Here is a 21,466-nt window from a genome sequence, read left to right as displayed (position 1 = left end):
TCCTTTTCTTTCTCTTTCATCCCTAGCTGTGCCATCTGACCTGAGCCAGCCAGCTTCCCTTATCCCTGATTTTCTGATGGCTTGTTGCCATTTGAATTCACCTAGTAATTGATTATATTATGTTAGAGTGATGGATAGTTGCAGGTAGGTGAAAAGCATGTAGACATTTGTTAGTGGTTTCATAGTTAGCATCCAAGGACAGGCTTCTGCAACCTTCCCTGGAGCCCCTGCAAGGGCTTCTCTGAGAACTGATGAAGGAGCTCCCTCCTTCCAAAGGAGAATATTTGCAGGGGAACTTCCTCATTCTCCAAATAAAAATAATTTTTTTTAAAAAAAGCGCAAATAAATAGATTTTATATTATTAACTTTATCTTCCTCACCAGGTTTATTTTGAAGTAACATTTCTCTGTAATTCGACCCCCTCAATATATTGTGGTTTATCACTCTCAAGAGAATTACTTAATTCATTGCAGCTTTTAACACTGAATTTCTCACACAAAGGAGATGTCAAATGTATTGTCTTTTCTGTGTAATGTTATTTAGCTTTATGAATAAGTCAAAAGGTAGAATGATCATCTTTGGTACCCTAGAACAGAAGAAGAGCTCAACAAGAAAGAAATAGAAAAGTAGATAATTTTCAAATTTTTTTGCATTGCTAACAATTCATAATATATTAATGACAATCCTTGGATGCACCACTGTCCTTAAACTTCAGGCTTGCATGTACTTATAATTCCAGAGCACATCAAAGGACTATTAGAGTGCAGTTTAATATCTGAACATTAGCACAAGAACAGGAATCTTGTGGATTCTAGAGGAAAATCCTGATTCATTCACTACATCTCAGCTCAACAACTCATACTATCCCTCAGATACTGAAGAGTTTCCCACAGCTAGTAGACAGCAAACCCAGACAGAACTCCACAGACACTGATCATTTATTTCATTGCAAAGTTAGCTTCTGTACTTTAAATTGGCATTGATTTGAACCAACCTGACAAAATTTGCAGTTAAGTAAACTATGGATTTTCATCTCTGCAGCTTCTAAGTTTGTCTGTAAAAAGAGGGTAGGTGGGAAAGAGTAACTCTTCTGGAATTAGTCTTTTTCTGTGAAATGGTTGGGTCTAAACTGTCCCATGGGAGTGTGTCAAGATCTTGCTCTCCCAGAGGATGAGTGAGCTCATGGGCCCTTACACTCAAGTGTCTGCTCCACAGAGCGTCCCTCATTTTAGACCTGCCTCCAAAAATCTGACACATATACTGGAACAGAAAATGAACCAAAATGTTGTATATAATTTCCAAAAAGGAGTATTTTTATGTTTAAATTTTCATTCTGAATGTACATTCTTAAAATTATTAAGAATTGTAAAGTTTTTGCAAGCATTTTGGGTGCAAGGAGCAAGTATCATACTTAATTGCTTGGGTTTTGCTTTTTATTTAGCCCAGAAAATACATTACTGGTTGCTTTCTAACCACCTATTTTTAGTGTTCAGTATCTGACTTGCTAAAGACAAAGGCAAAAAGTCTTAATGAATTTGCTGAATGCCACCACCTTTTTAGGCTGTATGGAAACAATAAGATCTGTTAAGAAAAGGGTATTTTTGTACAACTTTTCAACCATCTTAAGAAATAGTGAAAGAAAATAATCAGCTTCTAAATTTGAGTAAATATTTGAAACAAGATTCATAACTTGGATTTCACTATTGCTCAGTTACACAAAGCACCTAAAAATTTAATACTAAGGATTAAAATTCTTAAAGGATTAAGTTAACAATATAAAGCATTTTACCTGAAGGATATCAAACAGCTAAAAAAAATTGCTAATAGGTAAATCAGAGAACTGGCTGTTCTCTAACCTAGTCTGTTGGTATTCTCGAAGGAGGCAATCATTATGTAATCATTTTCTTGAGGCAGACAGCATCATCAACCACTTTTTTATGAATTTTATGACATGCTAATTTCCCATCTGTCCCAAGTAATACAGACTCTACACTTTAGTTCATTCACCATAGTTTAACAGCAAAATTGCAAGAACTAAATGTCTGTTCAGTCCTTCTGAAGGTTAGGTATAGATGAAAATGTTCATGTCGTTTGGATTGGATGGATCATTCTCTCTCAAACATATCTCTAGCATTTGTTATCTATTCCTTCCTGTTGACAGTCATCAACAAAAAAGCACTTTCTTGTTCTGGAAATCCAGGCCCAGACGCTTACAGGATTTGTAATACTTATCCTCAGCAACTTCAGCAGGTGCAAACAGATGGCTGACATTTCTGTTAGGCCATAAAATGCAGAATACTACTGTCCTGCTATGCCTAACTGGAATCAATTAAGGATGAAGCAGGATATCAGGCTATGAATCACAAGTCATTTGTTTCCTGTAAATTGCATAGTTTGTGGTGGTTTTTTTTTAATGCTTCATTTCATGGAAGCCCCAGGGGTGGCAGGAAAAGCAGCAAAAGAGGGAGGTAAGTACATACACGAAGCAGTTTGAACTTAAATTGCAAAGTGAGCTTCCCTGAGAAGAAGAATCTCTGAGAACAAAGCTAGTTTTGGAGTTTATTGCCATATACCACCTCTGACGTCATGTTGCTCCTCATTTGACCTCCTGAACTCCTTTCTAAAATGTGCTGGATCTATTACTTATGCTGTGCTTATATTGCTAAACCAGGACCAAACCAAGTAATGATAACCTTTCTTGAATTATCTTTCTGAGCTTGATCCTTTCACTAAGAGTCTAAAAATAGTTGTATCAGGACAACTAATGCATGCAGAAATCTGCAGCAGAAGTAGCTTCAAGGGACATTTAAGAGCTTTTTAGCTAGCTTTGGGGACTCAGAGCCTAATATTTAGACAGAATGAAATTGCTGTAAACAGAGGCAACTGAGTGGAAAAAGGACAGAGGGCAGAAAAAACTTTGAATGTGAAATGAAAAATTAAAACAAAGAGGAAAAGATTATTAAGAATGAAAAAATACCTCTGTTTTTCTTCCTAGTTATGATTTGTATAGTGAAATGTAAGAGGAAGGTGTAAATACGATAATAGACATTTCATTTCACATCATGCTCCTGTTTTATGTCTTCAGTTTTCTCTGAGTCAATCACAGCCCTTTGCTAATTACTACCACAACAGTGAATAAATGGCAAAGAGAAATAAGCAACATTTGTGTTAGGGTGAGTGTAGTGACATTATCTCAAAAGAATGAGTTGATGTGGCAATGTTTTAAATATGAGCTGGCAACTGCTAGTGAGCTTGCACTGCCTGTTTTTAACCTTTAATTTGTGAGAATGTTGTGAATAAAGATTAACTTCCTTTACTTAATATTTATTTTTTCAGTGCCTTCAAATTGGAGCTGTCATCATTAATGTTTTGAAAAGTGGTTCAGTTTTCCAGGGCTTTCTGTAGGTTCCTGTTTGTCACATGATTCACTCTTCCAGTGTGAAAGAATGGAAGATCAATGGAGGCCTTTTTTCACATTACCTGAACAAGGAGGATTTCATAGTCTAGGAAATTCAGGATAAAACAAAAATTCACAGATGTTCATATTCAAAGACTATTGACATACCTTTCAGACAGCCGTGGGATACCTCAGGCTCTGACTTCTGTTAGTTAACCTCCAAAATATAAGTCAGGAGAAGAACACACTGAATACAGAGGAAGTGATCAAATCCATAGAAGTTTGTGCTGAGCACAAGTGTTCAGATCTATATTTGCCAAACTTCCTGTAAAGCAAAGAAATTCTACTAAATGTTCTCACTTGCTTTCTCCACTCCCACCCTTCCTGTGCCTCAAACCACAGGATTTATGGAGCTTGGGAAGTGCATCTGTGATGTAAAAACATAAGTGTAATGGCTGACCGAATCTTTGCAACCTAAAAGAGCAGCTCAGCCCCATAAATGTAACAGATCAGAGCTCTCTAGTTTTCTCAGTATTCCTTTAATAATCCTGTATTAACTCCAATTTGTCATTCACTGGTGTAGGGTATAGAAGCCTGATTTGCCACCCACCCACTTATGCATTGACATAAGTATTATAATTTTCAGGTTAATTGTTAAATGTCATTGTTTTTCCCTAACTGCCATGGCTACCCAAGAGAGGAATGTTTAAAATTTTTATATTCAACAGGGAAAATGTTAAAAATGAGCAAAAAACCAGATTTGTTCGAAGAATCTTTTTGTTTTGCACAAAGGGAAAAATCAGTTATTTGCACAAGCAAAGAATGTTTGCTTTCCCATGATTTCCTTACAAAATAAATAAAATATGACAAATAAAAGCGAGTCTGTATTAGCAACTTGTTCAAGTCAATATTCAGAGAGAAAAAATCATGGTTTATGGTGTGTGTGAATTGATGTCAGTTAAAACCAAGGACTCTTTGCATATTCCCAAGTAGGAACACCACATATGGTCTCAGTATATAGCTTCCATGCTGTTAAAAAAATAATCCAACTTTTTTCTATCATCTTTTTTTAGGATAAAAAAGATAGTAAACTGTTGAAGTTACATTTGTCAAAGCTTAATTCGATGTTGGAAGCACACAATGAAAACATAAAATGAGCTGCAAAGAATACATATAGAGACTGATAGTCTGCCTCTCATGAATGCTTTTAAATATGTATTTCCATTTACTTTCTCCAAAGTTAGAAAAAGAATAAAAATAAAGCAATTAATTGTTATTAGGTGGGTAGCTTTTGCAATGGAATTTGGAAGTAATTTTTGTGATGGAACTGGCAAGATACACACCTGAGATGACCGGAAGACACTGGGGAGTTCTGAAGTAAGTAAACATGAAGTAAGGATAAAAAGGGGAAAAGAAAATGAAGATAAAAAGAATTTAAATATTGGAGGGCAAGGTAAACAGAAAGCAAATTTATTGCTGGGTACTCTATTACCAACGAAGGACCCAGAGTGAGTTTTCTTTTGTAAAACCAAAAGAAAATATCAATTTAAATTTGTCTCTGGCAGAGGAAACACACTTGTGAGACAGAGGGTTTTCTCCGTCACTCATTTTTGAATAGCAGCATTCAAATAGATGGGAAATGTAATAGGACAAGGTGTCTTATTTGTGAGTTCCTCTAGAGAAGAGTCATATTCTGCAGAGAAAATGCTACTTTACATTCCCCTGGTGGAGGTAACATTTAACTTTCCAAAAAGAGACCACGGGATATTCACGGAAAGCATTCATAGAATGTTCCTAAGCATGTGCCTTTTTTGTATCTGTGCTTCTGCCTTTGGGGGTTTTGGTTTCTGTTGTTCATGTGCAATCTCAGCTTGCTTCTTTACTATGTTAAGGTTGATGGCATTGTTATACCACCTTCCTTGGGTATTTGCTGCACCTTTTAGTGGTAACACAATGAATAGAAATATAATTCTGACAATAATTAGCTGAGAATGTGTGCATCATTGGAGAGACAAGGGAATATGTTTCCTGAAAATTTGTCAATGAAAGTGATTTTTAAAGCTCTGTCATTACTACTGGATTTAAATACTGAAAAGGTAGCTGGGACATCTGAACATTTCGGAAAGTGAGAGAGCTGCTTTTAAAAAAAAGGCTAGTTAGAGTGGCTAAGAATCAGCCTGGTGGGTACAGCAGACTGGAGGGATTTCCCGAGGGTCATTTCAACACTTTGACAGTGCATACACTGTGCTCTAGAGGTATTGTCAGAGTCAGAAACCTCCTAAAGCAACTCTATGCTACAAATAAGTATATAATAAGCTACTGTCCATGAGATGTGTTCAAATTGTGACAAAAAGCACAATGATGTGATATTTATATTCTATTTTCACAAGAGAGAGTGAAGATATTTATGAATGATTACTGTCGAATACTCATAAAAGTTCTCACAAAAGGCTTCTAATTTCTCGAACCTTGCCACAAAGTAGGGATGGATATAACTGAGAAATTAAAGAATGCCACATCCCTCCAGAGTGAGAGAAAGGTAGTAAGCTGAAAGCTAAATTGGGTTGTCCATGGGGAGCACACTACCTGTCTCTCTTGAAAGTGGAAGTGGCTCTCATGGGCATCCTGGTTCTTTGGGAGTCAGCTTGACTACATGTTGGACACTTATCCAAGTGCTACTTTAATTGAGATTACTAAATGCTTGAGACTTGTAGTCTCAAACATGAAGTTGCAGAAACTGTGACATAAATCTAGTGAAAGAACAATAAATTTCTGATGTGAATCACAGATTTAAATTCTATTGATACTGTAGGAAAAAGGAGATTTAAATGGTACTTGGGAGATAGAAAACTCTCAGGTGTATGCAAATGTGTTAGGGAGAAAGAAGAGAGCTAAAGAGGAAGGAAAAGATAATTCTGGATATTGGTGATGATTGAAGGAAAGAAAGGAAAGAAAGCAAGACTGAAGGCTAAATCAAAGAGAGATTAACAATCCAAAACTTAACTAGCCACAGATGAGTACAGCAGATCAGGTGAATAGAGGAGAAATTAGAAGACAACAACAGAGACTGAAAAAAAGTGTTTGATATCACTGACAGCAAAAAAAGGCTGAGATCCTGACGTGCAGAAAAGCGAATGCCAGAGAGATGAAAGAATGTGGTGAAGCACACGAAAATAAAAACCTGTTAAAAGGCATTTGTTCGAAATGTAAAAGAGAACTATCTCCAGTAAAACTCAACCATCTTCACTCAAAATTAAAAGCTGAAAGCACTGAAAAGCAGCAAGTCCAAGTAATGTACTAGTAATATTTCCTAAGTGAGTGGAGAGGCTGTTTCTGACTCCATTGAAATTTGGCAATGGACACTTGATTTTTGTGTACAGTCCACAAAAAGAATTCTTTTACTTGACGTGTTCAGCTGAATAGATCTATGATTTTTCCTCTTTTAGGAAAACTTATTGTATTGCACAGTATAAAATTATACAAAAAATAAGAATTAAGACAGGAATATATGTAACAAAATATGAAAACATGAGTAAGAATTCAAGGTAGTGTATATTCAGTTTAGCTTTCTTCACACTAGTGAGAAAGACAGGGAGAAGAATAATGTGAGATGTGGGAAAGGAGACATGAACAGGTTGAAACCAGACAGCTAGATCGACCATAAGCAATTCATAGCTGTATGAGCTACCTTAGATAGGATAAAACAACCTTAATTAAAAGTAACTACATTTACTTTGGATTTATAGCTAGTAAATTAGTAATATATGCTAATATGCTAATATGTGTGCTAATATATACTAATATGCTACCATTCAAATAGCAGCTCATTCACCTTGCTATCTTGAGCTAAATGTCATCCTTTGCTTTAATACATTCTTGTCACATATTACTGTATCAGACACTGCAATAATACCCAAATGTTTGGTAGATTCTGTATTCTATCAATGCAGAATTTCTGTGTTCTTACATGTTTCTGTTTGGGGTTTTTTTGCCTTTTCATGTACAATGATAACTTCATGATAAATTCAATCTACATTCATGTGCAATGATAAATTCATTCTCAATCTACTCTGATGCTTTCCATTTTTTAAATAGATGTTAGGCTTACGGGCTGTTATTCCCAGCATCTTTAGCTCCCTTTCTGAACATCAGCAGTACTAATGAGATTCTTCAGTGGCAGGGTAGATTTGTTTGAGATACTCATCACTGGACCTGCAGTCCTATGCACCAGTTCTCTCAGAATTGCTGGCTTGAGATTTTCCTTTTCCTTTACCTCAGTACATTCAACTACTTACATTATTATTCTTTTTATCATGGTAATTTCCATTTCCATAACTTTGTTCCCACTGTCTCTCGTGCTCTCGTCCCTAGCTCAGTTGCACACACTGAAAACTGAAGCAACATATTCATTCATTTCAAGAGTACACAAACCTCTCTGCACAGATCCTGACAGTGGAAGGCCCAGTGTTATATGTTATCCCTCTTTGCCTCTTACAGTCTTTCACAACATTAGCTTCCAATAAATTCTCCACCATCACTTTGTGCTTTAATTTTTCTATTCAGGTACACAGTTCAGTACTCCACTTTGTTGGAACTCATCTTCCAACATGTCTCTGGTACTCTAATTTTGTTACTTGCAGCCTGACGCATTTCACTGTTAATTCTGTTTCATCATTTTGCTCCCTAGGTACCTGTGACATATAAAAACTTTACTAACTTGTTTATATTATGGCAGTTTTTCTCTCTCTGTTTCATTAATATGTTTTCTAGTTTTCAGCGATGACATACGTGCCATTTTCTATAGCAAAGGAAAATAACAGGAATTTGGGGGGGACACATAGCTTTGCTAGTCAGTTTGGGTTAATCTTTTGTCAGTGTCAACAGCCTCCAGTTTCTCTAGCTCAGTTATGTGGAAGTTGAATCCACATGATTTCTGCAGTCAACTCTTTGGAGCAGGTGATTTGATTTCCCGTATGATTTCTGCTAAGAGGTTTTTAACAGATTTTTTTTCCCTTCAGCATAAGAAGAATTATCTACTGGTTTCTGTTAAAGCTCATTTTCAAATTATGGACTGCATTTTGATTCAATCTGTGCCAAACTATGTTTATTTGATATGAAATAATATTTTACACTTTGGTAGTGTCTTCTGCTTGAACAAGTTAACTTGCTTTACAAATATTAATTAAGCTTCCCAAAGCCCTTTATGATTGAAAAAATGTAAATTTTTTAAGGTAGCACATGGGTTAAAGCAGACAGATGGAGAAGCCACAGAAGAGCTGCCTCTAAAACTCAGTTCTCTGATTTAGCTGCAAGAAGTTATTTGCTCTCTGGTTTAACTTGGCATAGCTGGGTTAATGTCCCTCAGTCCACACCACTGTCAGTGCTTGGGTTATCAGCTGAGGGGAATTTCATATTAAAGGATTTATGTGTAAATTATTTCTGTAGGGTTTGTTAAGCTTTCTCTTAAGATCAGATTTATTCATTATCCATAGCTGAGTGCTCCTGTCTTTATTAGATGGTTTTGTCCTCACTCCTAGGAAACAGTACCAGAACCTGGAGGTTTCCAAGGTCTCTGGATGTACAGATTTGAGCTGTAAATGCATAAAGGAAAAATCTTCATCCCATAGTTATAATCTAGAAACCATTCTTAAAAAAAATAAGATGTTAGAGGAAATTATAAAATTTGTATAACCCACACATGGAATTCTGCAAATGATTCAAATGAGCAAACTGTCTGCTGCATGTAACAGTTTTCTCCTCCCTTTCCACATACAAGGCTCTGCTCTTCTGAACTGGCAGATAAAAAACCAAGCAAACCTTTGTGAATCCATAGCCCTGTTCTTGAGCATCCTCTCATGATGAAAAGCTTTTACTTCTTGAATGCTTAATTATCCAATTGAAAGTCTGTATAAGCCAAAATAATAGATTGCAGACATTCATGGCAGGTGAGTGTTTGTGTTCTTCTTTTCATTGATTTTTTTCATGTAAAAGTGATAAAGTCGATATGGTAAAAATATACCGGTGATGACATATCCTGGAATGAAAAACAAAACCAAGTTAAGAGCAAAATAAAAATCTTATCATGCTAATGGAACTGTACACCAGGTAAAACACATTAATGTACTTTGAAGATTATGCTAGGACTCAGAATATGCTTTCCCTCTGAGAATAAAAGGGGGAAATGTCAGTCATGTAATTTTTTTAAAGATATATGTAAAGGATTTTGGTCTATGAAAATTTAGATGAGAGCACCTAGTGAGCTTTATTACCTTCAGATTTATGCAGATGGTGAGTGGGTTTATTTCAGAGTGAAGACTTACATGCCAAAAATTCTCATACATCCTGGTTTTGGCACTTAGGAGCTTTTTTAGGATATGGCTCTTATGGCAGGAATATAAAAGTCTTGCTCATGTTGCATCTCAAACTACTGCACTGGGCTTTTACCTCTTTTCTGCTTTGTACATAATGTGAGCAATTTCACTCATTCTGTGGTATTTTGCTGTGCTTTCCTGTTTCTGGATATTTACCTTCCACCATTTGTGGTCTCAATTAAGACCACTGTTTTGTGCTCTTAATGAATTTAGATAAAATTTTTTGAAGTGAGGTGCTGTTCACTGTGAGTAGGAGCATCACAAAATGGTTCATGTGGTGCATAAGTCATCAGAATATTTTGAAAAATCAAGAAAGTAGCTCCACGGTTATGCAAAAAGAAAAAAAACCTGCATAGAAATGTTTTGCATCTCTGAATTGTTTTTCTTACTAAGGAGTCACCTTTTTCCTATTTATGAATTTTTGTTTTGCTCTCAGGCATTTATTTTTCTCCGTTCTAGTCCAGTTGTTTGGGAAATAATTTCACAAAGGTTTTCTGCAGAAGAATAATTAGTAAGAAATGCATTAAGAGATTACATATGGAATATACACAGACATTTTCGCCCCATGTTTAAGTTTTTTGTGTCTCTCAGAGCGTGTCACCTACATCTGATTAAGGAGGTTTATTTGTCACACATCCTGTGTCCCCTACTATACTGACTTCACTGTGTAGTTAGGGGGTGATCTACTCTGCTGATAATCAGTGGAGGAAGAAGGCTGCATACTGAGAATTAGTTTCCTCTTCAGATTTGTCATTTAGCAGAAGATGGATTTATTATTGACAGCCTTTTGGTAACACTAGAATAGAAAAATAGATGTCTATGCTTCATTCCTTTGTCTTTAATACCTCTTCAGAATCTCTGTAATGTATTCCAATATTATATATACTTGGTGGTATATTTCTTTAAACATCTATTTACTGGCATTTTTGACCTCAGTACTTCCATTTCATGGTTGCTGTTATATAGATACAGAAGAGATTTGTCCTTTCGGTTTGTGGATGGAATTGGTGAGGATCATCCAGAAGTCCGTAGCATCAATAATACAGTCACATCCCCATAAAGCACAGTATTGTTTTCTTCAGAGTGTCATAATTTGGATACATTTAGATAATAATGTATTTGCTCATCTTGAAGAATAAAAATAATAAATACTGTGAAATCTTAAGATGAGAGTCTGTGAACCTGAAAATAAAAAGAGAGGCTTTGTTTTACATATGGTATATTTCTGTTGTTTGGATGGTTTTCCAGATAACCATCTGTAACAGAGAAAAGATGGCAAGCAAACTGATTTCTCATATTTGGTTGCCAAGATTCATTAATATCTGCTTAGTATGGCACGTTGCCTAATCAGAGGCTGGTTGGACTCTCCATCACAGGTTTCAAATAATGTGTTAAGAGCCTGCCTTTGGGCAGGCCCTTTGGCATCAATCTAACAAATTTCTGCACATATGATTAAACTTTGTGTAGAACTGTACCTGCTAAAAAGAAAGAAAGAAAGAAAAATTAAAACAAGGAAGCAGGTGAGGAAAAGGGAAAGGACTAACAAGACAATGTAAGTGAACACAAAGCCAGTTCTGACTGCCAGCAAAAGCATAGTGCCTCCAGTCAGGAGAAATCTAGGGAGATTATTTGGGCTAGAATACAAAAGTGTGGGTAACAGGTGATAATAAACAATAGCACCAGGAGAGACCCAAATCAATCACCTGAAATTAGGGCACATGTTACCCAGTAAACTTAGTAAGTGAATAAGGTACTCCAGATGCTTGATCCAAACTCTGCTAAAGTCGGTGTCAAGTTTCCCCAGTAATTTCAGGAGACTTCATGTTCCCTAGTACCTTCTACACAGAAAGAATCTATCTATGTATAGTTGTATCTAAGAAGAACAAACTCTCAACAGCATCAGTAAAATTCAAGGGATCTAGCAAAGACCAAAAATATAAATAATAGCAAAGATCTAATATAAAAATAAGTCTTATTAACTTTATCAACCTACTTTATTGACTTTATTAACCAAATAAATATACTGATCTGTACATAACTGTATATAATTATACTTGTATAATGCTTTCTTCATTTTTTTACTTAGATTGTGGCCCATTTTAATAAATCTCCTCTCCAGTTGTCTGTTTGTAGAGATCTCCTTGATCTTCTTAAGGAGATTAATCAACTGAAATTGGTATGGCCTCTGTGAGAGATATTTGATAATAATTACTATTTCTGTAGTTATTTTTGCCTCATATAATAGTATGTAATTCCTGTTACATACTAATAAAGAGCGCTATATTAGCACTATTTTGATATTATGATGGGAAAATAATTATGTGCATCCTTTCAATTAAGGTGATTATTTTGTTTTGCTGGGGGGAGCATTTCAGCAGAAAATGCAAAATGAAGGCTGGATGGGAAAAAAGATTGGAAATTCTCAACTCTGCATTCTGAAGATGTAAAATCCAAATGGAGAACATGCTATAGTTTGAAACACTTTCTATAATGTTTACTATGTCTTATTTTCTTTTAGTTTATCCGAAACAGCCTTCAGAACTCATGCAAAAAGTCACATATTTTCATTTAAGGGGACTGATTCCTTATGATTGTGCTACAACAATTCCTATATTGCTTTTCCAACAATTTCACCCCTGACTTGTGCAAGAATCAGAATTGATAATATACAATGGATTATCAAAGAGGTAAAGAGGCAGTGAGGCATCTCAGCTTTCAGGGATGGCTTTATGCTTTCAGAAAAACCTAAGCTTTGTATCATCCTTGGGATCTCACAACAGCACTAATAACAACAACAAAGCAACAAAAACCCTAACCTGACCAACCACATAAGGGCAGTTTTTCCTTCTTAGTGGCTTGAAAGCACCACCTTTGACACCTTTTGTAACCTTTTGACATCACTGAAGCAATTAAAAATTGCCATCTGTCAATATTTGATGGTTTACTCCTTTTGATCACTCCTCAAGTGCTGGAGATTGTCTCTGACCTTCAACATCCATTCCTTTCATATCCATTCCAGTGCTTAAGAACACTCCTGTACTTAGCCTGTCCTAACACTTAAAACTATACTTCGCTTGTAGTAAACAATGATGAAAAATCACTAAAGCAATCCTTTTGTTCACTGCAGTGACATTTCCTCTAATTAAATTTTCATCTCTGAAGGTATTTGGGCCTCTCTAGTCCATCTGGGATATGTTTGCCCTGAGCATTGCCTCAGGCCAAATGTATTTTTGTTGATACGCTGAACAGCATGCTGTCCTCAGTGACTGTGGGTATTCCCCACTGGTGGTTTATTTAGAAGATTATTTTACCAGTTTCAAAGTACTTCTTCTGAAGTCTTTTTTTTTTCTTTTTCTTTTTTTTTTTTCTGAAGAGAAGCGAGTGCTGAATGCCCCCCCGATGCCCTCTCCTCTGTAAATCCCTGTGATGTTGTGTTTATTTCAAGGCATCTTTTCAACAGGCTGTATGTTGTCATAGGATGTGATAGAGGGGACCACGCTTCCACAGAGGTCAAGAGCCACTTGAGGGACTTTCTCTTCATAATATTTTTGTGTGGTTTGAGCATCAGCCTCAATTAAACTGATTAGGGTGACTGATTTAGGAAGGGAATTCTGTCTTGTGATACAAAGAACAACAGAATTTTACATGAGGCTTTGCAAGCATCATTTTATTACTCCATGGTAGGACAAGCCTGGTAGCAAAAACTACTTTGCATCTTTTTTTAAAACTCCTATGTCACCTCTCCCACCATGTGTCTCAGCAGCCAAATTGCAAAGGGTCATTTTTGCACACATGCCGAAGCTACTACAGCAAAAGATGGAGTTTATTGACTTTAAAACAGAAAGGCGTGGATCACTGCAAAATGTAATGGAAGTTTTCTCATTTCCAGTTGGATAATAGAGGCCAATGGGATAAGTGTTTCCATATTGGTTGTGTATCATAGATGCTTTTCTAATTCTTTTGAGATAATAGTCTCATCCTAAATAGAAGACTGCATGAGTTCTTTTAGTGTAATTGTTGATTTGACTGTACTACAGCTCTGATATAATTTAGGAATATCACATTTCAGTAAAAGTTGAGGTTTCATTTTCTAGGGAATCTGATTATTCAGTAATTAACATTCCAAAACAATTTTATCATACTGACAGACCTGGGCAAAGGTAGCAGCCTTCATTACCAGAAACTATCACTTTGCAAATTACTTCTCAAACTTTTTAAAAACCTAGACAGTCTCTTTTTCTTTTTCCTCAAACTTTTACACTGAAATAAATGCAAGGGCAACTTACTGAAAGGAAGGAAAGGACATGGAGAAAATAGGAACAAGCCACCTGTGGATTATTGACATTTCTGTGGTTAAAATTCAATAATTCTAAATAAAATCATGCTGTTTGGAAAGAAAAATTTTGGCTTTCAAAGTTGCATAGTTTGACTTTTCCTTGCTTTTTACGTCAAAACCAGTAACTCGTAAGGAGTTGCTTTATTTACAAGGTTAAAAATATTGGGATATCACAATGGCAGTAATAAGTCATTTAATAGACAGTGGATGGCTTGCTTGTCCCGGTTGGATTGCATCTGTTTTATGAGGTGTATTGTCATTTCCACTTCTGCAAACAGAGAGAAAAAATGGGATATAGAAGTGTCAAATTGGAACAATGATGGTGTTTTATGTCGATTTTGCACAGATGCAAATGAAACAAAGAAAAAAAACAAGGATAGTAGATAGTGGAATCTGAATTATTCTGATTTCACCCTTTGCTTTTGGGCTACAAAGCTCAATTCTCTATGAAAACTGTATAAATGCAGAATTTCTCTTAGGATAACATACTCTGGATTGACCTCAAAATAAAGTAAAAATCTGGCAATGGCAGGCAGACCCCTTGACTGACCAGACTTTGCCAAAAAGCTTAAAGAGCTTGGGATATTTGGTGTGGAAGAAAAAAACCTTACTTCTAAGGGAATGCTATGAAATTATTGCAATGACTGCCTTGGTAGCTTTGGATAAATACTCTTAAGGGTTCAAATACCATCTCAGTAAGTTCTGAGAAGCTCTATGTTATCTATCAGGCTTTTCTATAACTTTACATAAATCTCTGATTGTACTTTCTATCTCTGAAATGCTCAGTTATGCAAGGGGTGGTAAAATGACATTGTAGAATATGTACAGCTATTTATTGGTCCTGGAACTTTTTCCTTTTGAGAGTTTTGTATAGCTCAAGGTACTCCTACTAAACAAGAAAAAGCCATTTTTATACCTGCATTTGCTCATTTTCTTCTTAAAATTGCATTACTATGTATAGACTTTCATTCCATACTTGGTAACTACTGTTTTACCCATCCTACATGACATAACTAACTCATGAATGACAAATCTGAAGGAAAGCGGGTCTGAAGCCCTTTTTTCCTTCCTTTTTTGAACCTGAAAAGGACAAAGTTTTTCTTCTGCATATATGAAAATGGACACAACTCCAGCATTAGGCAGAAAAGGAACAGCTGCAAGAGCAATATAAACCCAGGCTGCATTATGAACTTATTTGAACTTTAAAGAATAGCTGTAGCTGTATCTCACAAGTAAAAACTATCTGTCAGCACTGTTAAGTTTAATATTTTATCTGGGGAGTTCAACCTACCTTTCAGGTATCAAGGGAGCTGTCTGTACTGACAACAAGAACCCTCCAGTTCCCTAACCAGAGCCCAAGCTCCTGTCTCTTTGCTTAGAAGTAAATTTACTGTGAAAAAGAAAAAAAGAGTTCTTAATAATTCTTAATGCCTTTCTAGCAGTAATTTTTTAAGCCATGTAATTTCATCTTGAGGCAAAAATATTTGCTCAGGAAAAAAAATGTCAAAATATTTGTTCAGAAAAAAAATAATGTCAAACCTGAACACTTGCATAAAAAGCAAAGATAAAGTATTTTATGACTGTTTTAAGCTAAATGTTCCATTCAGGCAATTTCACCACCTCTTATAAAGGACTCTTCTAGTAATGTTGCCAATTTGATTTTTTAGGAAAGCCTTGAGGGAAATCCAAGCACCTGAGGGATCTACGTAAGAAGATACCTCATCCTTCTGGAAACTTGTTAAAAAGGACTAAGAGAAAGGCCTTTTTTACTGACTTAGTGCAGCCCAGGTAGGAATGCACCTGGCACTGGATGCAGACAACAGCTGTCTCACCAGCATCCATAATCTGTACTGGTGGCTTCCTGGCTGTACCTGTGTGCCCTGAATGCAAAAAGCATCTGTTTCACATTTATTCATTTACTCAGATGGCATTATCTACATTACTTGCTACCTTTGGACACAAGACTCTCATTTATAATTCATAGTACACAGATGCTTACAGAGAGTAGAAGCTTTGGCTACATTACCTGTCACTCTTAGTATATTTTGTATTCATGGTGGGTAAATATACAAGTATAAAGCTGCCATATTGTGTATGACTATCTATAATGCATTAGCAAACAGTTGTTTGATCATTTATACTGTCATTCTTTGTGGTTGAAATGATGTTAGAATGAAAAATGAAACAAACTGTGGGTTCACTTTCCCTAATTTTCTTTTTCTCTCTCTTTCTGTGCAGTGCCAGTACTTTCCAAGTTTTTTGGAAAATGAAGGTGATTTTGTCTCATTTTGCTCCTCTTGCTCTTCTCTTTGTATGATTATCATTCAGGACTCGGTCAGCTATTCAATAAGTTCACCAGTGCAGCTGGCTTCAGAAGAAGATGTTTCCTATTCTTTGCGTTCATAGGCTCATAAATCCAGCCTGCTGAGAATATTAAAAGGAGAAGAATACTCAGGCAGGAATAAAGCATATCAGAAAGAGAGAGTGAATGTAACTGGGGAAACATTTACTCAAAATTATATATTAAGCAATTTGCTCTTTAATACTGAAGGAATATATAGAGAAAATATATTAACTGTACTTACCAAGAGCCCTCTGAATCCATCAAATGCTGTTAAAACCAGCCATTTTTGAACAACAAGAGCATTCTGTATACCATGTATTGTTTTCAAAAGTTATTTTTAGTGCAGTAAATATTAAAGAATGTCATTGTCCCTTGCATGAGCTCTCACTCATTTTTCAGGAAGCTTTGCCAGAGATGCTTGACTTAAGAACCCATTAAAATGAAAATGTACTCAGGAACCTTGCAGGAACAGTGCTTGAAGACATGGGTGCCAAGCATGCTTGGCAGCCTGGAAAGCTTACAGAGCTCTCTGAACAGGAATGCCATCACATTAAAGAATTAGCATAGCCCCAGGCACCAGTCTTTTTTTTTTTTTTTCCAGTAGATGTGAATGACATTTTGTATCTGAGGCAGTGTTTAAAATATTCCTTACTCGCACATAAGTTTTTTATGACTACATTAAAAAGCAAAAGGTTGGTTTGTTCCTGTTGACATTTGTTCCTATTCCTCTCTCTCACCGGGCACTACATCTCAAATAAAGCTTTGATGTTCATCTCGCCTTCCACAGCTTTCTCACTCTCTCCAAATATTACTACTGCCTCCTGCTCAGACTTCTTCTGCTAGGCAGAATCTGTTCTGTCATTCTTCCTAAAGTCTACCAGATGCCACAAATTCAGTAAACTCCCACAAAAATCCCTGAAAGTCTTTTACCTTCTCAGTAGTTCCTCCAAGTTCACTCTTTGAAAATGCAGATAAAATATATTAATAAATACAGAAAGAATCTGAATATCAGTATTGAGGAGCCTAAAATGAACTTCTCTTTTCACTGACCCTAGTCTATGAGAATTGAAGTTGGGGAAAATTGGAGAAATAATCACTCAGCAGCCTCATCAATCAAACCAGCAGCTTAGGCTGCTAATTATTCCCTGGTGCAGATACCTGAGAATTGAGAATTACAAATATGTGGCTATTCTGACCACTCACCAAGGAAACTCAGGTTATTGATTCCACTACGTGAAAATAATCCACCTAACTCTCAGTTTCTTTCTCTTGGGAAATCTTCTTGCATAAGGTTCTCTGACAAAGAACATTTAACCAAAAAATATAGTTGCTGACGGCTAAGCTTCATATTATCCTAATGGACTCCATTTTGCCAATTGCTTTCTGTACAGAAAAATAAAACAAAAATAAAACTTGTCTTTTCTCTCCATTAGTCAAATTCTCTGCGTAGAAGCAACTCATACCTTTGTTCATTAGGCTGCACACAGCCTGAAAGGCTGGGTTGGGAGGCTGCAGTTGTTTCTGGTTTCCTACATCCATGTGATACTATTTGAAATTGCTCCATCCATCAGGCTGCTGCAGATTGTTCTTTCAGTCTGTATTAATCACAGTGGACTAATCTCACTGCACTGATGGTGTTTACATGGGACAAGAACAGTCACGACCTGAGTTTGGTGGCTTGTTTCTCAATGAAAATCAGAACAAGTAGTGCCTGAACTCTCCAGTGTCTGGGGATGGTTACTCTTCAGTGTTTTACAGAGACACGCCACGAGAAGAAAAAGGTATTCTTTTCCATGTAAGAGCTTCCAACAATTTGTCCCTGACAAATTCCAGATATAGATTTCCATTTTAGAGACTGTGAACAGCTAAGAACAGAGAGAGTGAATTAGGTCAAAGAGCTGCAAAGCCATTTTGAAGTGAGATCTCAAAAAGCATGATATTTAGCCTAACTTGGTAATTTCATGTAGGGGTCAAATACTATCTCTATGACTTCCCACCCACAATTCAAAATTTTGTTTAATTTCTGTTATACTTCAGGAAGTACTGCCAATTTTTTACCAAACTGTGTTCCAATTTTCAGCAACTGCATTCTAGATTTCTGGAGCTTATTGCTAAGTGGCTTTGGAAAGTTTGTATCAATGTTATTAGCATTATTTATCTTTTAAAGCATGACTTCACTGCTAGTCCCTAAAAATATCTGTGCTAGAGGTATTTTTTACCCTTGATTGCAATGGACGCCTGTTGAAAACTCTGAATCTGGTAACAAAACTTTCATGGCACAGAGCCTGAGAATCCTCAAACATCCCTGCAGTCTTCAGCTTAAATCCATAAACACTCAGTATAAACAGTTACAACAGATTTTCACACTTTCATAAAAAAGCGCAGTGCACAATTTTGATATTTTTTTTAGAAAAGCCCTCATTACCTCACTGTTCTAAGGCCACTTTGGTACAAGGATTTGTTATCTTGGCTGACAACTGCACTGAAGCCTTTAAGAATCTCCTTTTTTGCTCTAACAGGCAAATTCCCTGTTTTCTGAGAATCCTTTCTAGGAAGGCAGTGCTGAATGTGTATCAGACTTGAAAAGAAAGCCTATCTATGCTGCCATTTTCACTTTTTATTTTTCTAATTTGGAACTCAGCTCACATCCAGCCCGAAGAAGCAATTCTGCGTGTGGAAAATGCTGCAGCTGGTTTCCTCCAGTGCTTCCCGTATTCATAGCGAGGGAGGCAGTGGTGGGCTTACACAAGATTGGCTTAAATGGGAAATCAATACTGGTTCCTCAGTTCCTACAAAAGAGCTGAACTGGGCTGGATTGGCTCCAAGCAGAAAAAAAGGAGTTAAGTGGAAAAAACTGGCTACCAGTGGGATAGGTACTCTGCTGCATACGAGGCTGTTTGGGTCTCTGCCACTGAACCCATCACAAGAAGTCTGAGATAACCTGGCTTACCTCCTACCATCTGGTTTTCAATGAATGATAAATACTGGAAAAATAAAAGTTGGAGGCTTTTTTTCCCTAGGCATATATCAGCTTATAAATACATAAATGTTTCTGTTCAGCATCAGTAGAATTTGTACCTTATACTGTACTAACCAGTTACAAAAGGGGTTGGAAACTTGTTCTGCAGATGAAAAGTGAAATCATTGGTGTGATTCCTTGTTCTACAGCTAAGGAGAAGCATGTGATCTAATTAGCAATTCCATCAGACGTTGCTCAGTGATTGGAACTTAGTTTCGCAGGGTCTCACTTGACAAGACTTTCCATTTAATCTCTTGTATTTAAATTTTCTATGAAATAAATCTCAATAAAATTCACATTTCCGAAATCTCTACCTGTGTGCCATTTTATTTAATTGAACTTAAAAGAAAAAACAACAGTGATAGTGAAAACACTGTAATAACTTAATTGTTGTGTTTTGCTGGATGGTCAGTCCATCAGTTTGTTTATTCTTTAACCTCTGCTAGTGCTGTGCTGAATTCAAAGACATAGGTTATGAACTGCCATTTCTGTCATTATTTAACAACACAACAAAAATGGGAGAAGGATGTTTTTACTGAAGATCCTTCCTGCATTGCAGTCAGATTCCTGGGGAACCTGCTGTTCCCCAAATAGTCCCACAGCCAGAGAAGCAAAGGGTGAATCTTACAGGGGAAACAGAGAAGGTACAAAAATTTCTTTTTATTTCGAAACCCATCGCCAAGAATGAGTACTTTTGTGCCGGGTAAGTAACACAGGATATCTCCAGTCACATGTAATAAATACTGCCTTCCTCAAGTAACTAATAAGTGGGTTTAGATCTGTACTAAGCCTTCTTTTTTCTTAATGTCCACCACTACTAGAGAGCAAAGTCATGCTGTGATAAATGCAACAGGTGTAGTAATGACTGTGCAGACTTTCTTTCCTCTTCGATGGCTGATAATAAAACTCTGTGTTCTGTAATCACAAAGCTTTTTTTTTTTTTCAAATTGTAGTGTGTCACCTACATAATGTGTCCTTTGAAATATGTTTTTATTCTACCACAATGATAATCGAAGATCATGGGAAGTTTTTTCTCCCCTCTGCCTTCAGGATCCTGTCCACTCTTTGTCAGCCAAGCATTTTCCTCTTTACTTTCTTGTTACATTCTACCTCAAAAGCACTGAACAGTGATACCCAGTATTTTTTTGGTGGTGGAGCCTGGTTTCACTTATTGTTCTGAATCAGTAGCTATTGTTACTTCGAACCACTTCAGCTATTCCTGCATTTCTTCACGTTTTTTTAGTGGTTTGAAGAGATGCTTGAAAGAGTACTATAAAGTGAAGTCTCAAGGCTTCATGTGATCCAGTTTCTAGTAAGTGAATCTTCAAGAACTTCACAACTGCATGTGTTTGCCAGAGCTCTTAGTATAATCATGTGTCTTTCCATTTTGCATATTTGGCAGATTTTTGCATTGATTATTACAAAGATAAGTATAGAGAGGAAATTTGGTTAGTTTTGCACATGTACCCAAGCCTGCTCCCAGTTGCCATCTGCAGATCATTTACTCCCGTGTTGCTGCACCTGGCCCTATGTAGATTGCAAGGATCTCAGACTACATCAAAATTCACTGTTTTAGAAATACTTGAGTTGTTGAAAGTAAGGTCTTAGTTGAGCTCTTCAGGTTCTAGTTTCCTAAAATGTTTTAACAATGTAACCCTTTTGCTGGCATATCTAAAGATTTCATTTTTATTTAAAAGTGTCAGGAAATTAGTATCAATGAAATCTCTAAAAATAAAAAGTCTCAGATAATATTAAGCTAAACCTAATGGACACTGGCTGGTGTGCAAGAGGAATTATGTTACACAGGCTTCTATCTGTAACTCATTTGCTTTCCATTCTAGTCCAGATCCGTGGCTGCCTACTTAGAGGACTGAGGTACATTTCTGATTCCCTAACTTTCTTTATCTCCTTTACATCTAGCCTGAAGGAGCCAAATGTTTACTTCACCAGAAACTTCCCACACTTGAAAGCTTGCTTGTTTGCTTCCTTTCTTTCTTTC

At 36.4% G+C, this 21,466-nt stretch overlaps 1 long non-coding RNA gene across 1 annotated transcript in view; it reads left to right on the top strand.

The window, feature by feature from the left end:
* LOC127461559 (uncharacterized) overlaps positions 1–15,871 on the top strand; it is a 28,335-nt gene extending 12,464 nt beyond the window's left edge. The window contains exons 2-3 of the long non-coding RNA XR_007900139.1: positions 2,439–2,472; positions 15,777–15,871. This is a non-coding gene — a long non-coding RNA (uncharacterized LOC127461559). The remainder of the gene's footprint in view (positions 1–2,438; positions 2,473–15,776) is intronic.
* Positions 15,872–21,466: the final 5,595 nt, after the last annotated feature.

This window comes from Manacus candei, unplaced genomic scaffold (genome assembly GCF_025592945.1).
Source record: "Manacus candei isolate 608988 ecotype Guabito, Panama unplaced genomic scaffold, ASM2559294v1 h1tg000108l, whole genome shotgun sequence".
Classification (NCBI taxonomy): Eukaryota; Metazoa; Chordata; class Aves; order Passeriformes; family Pipridae; genus Manacus; species Manacus candei.
This window is presented reverse-complemented; position numbering and strand designations above follow the sequence as displayed.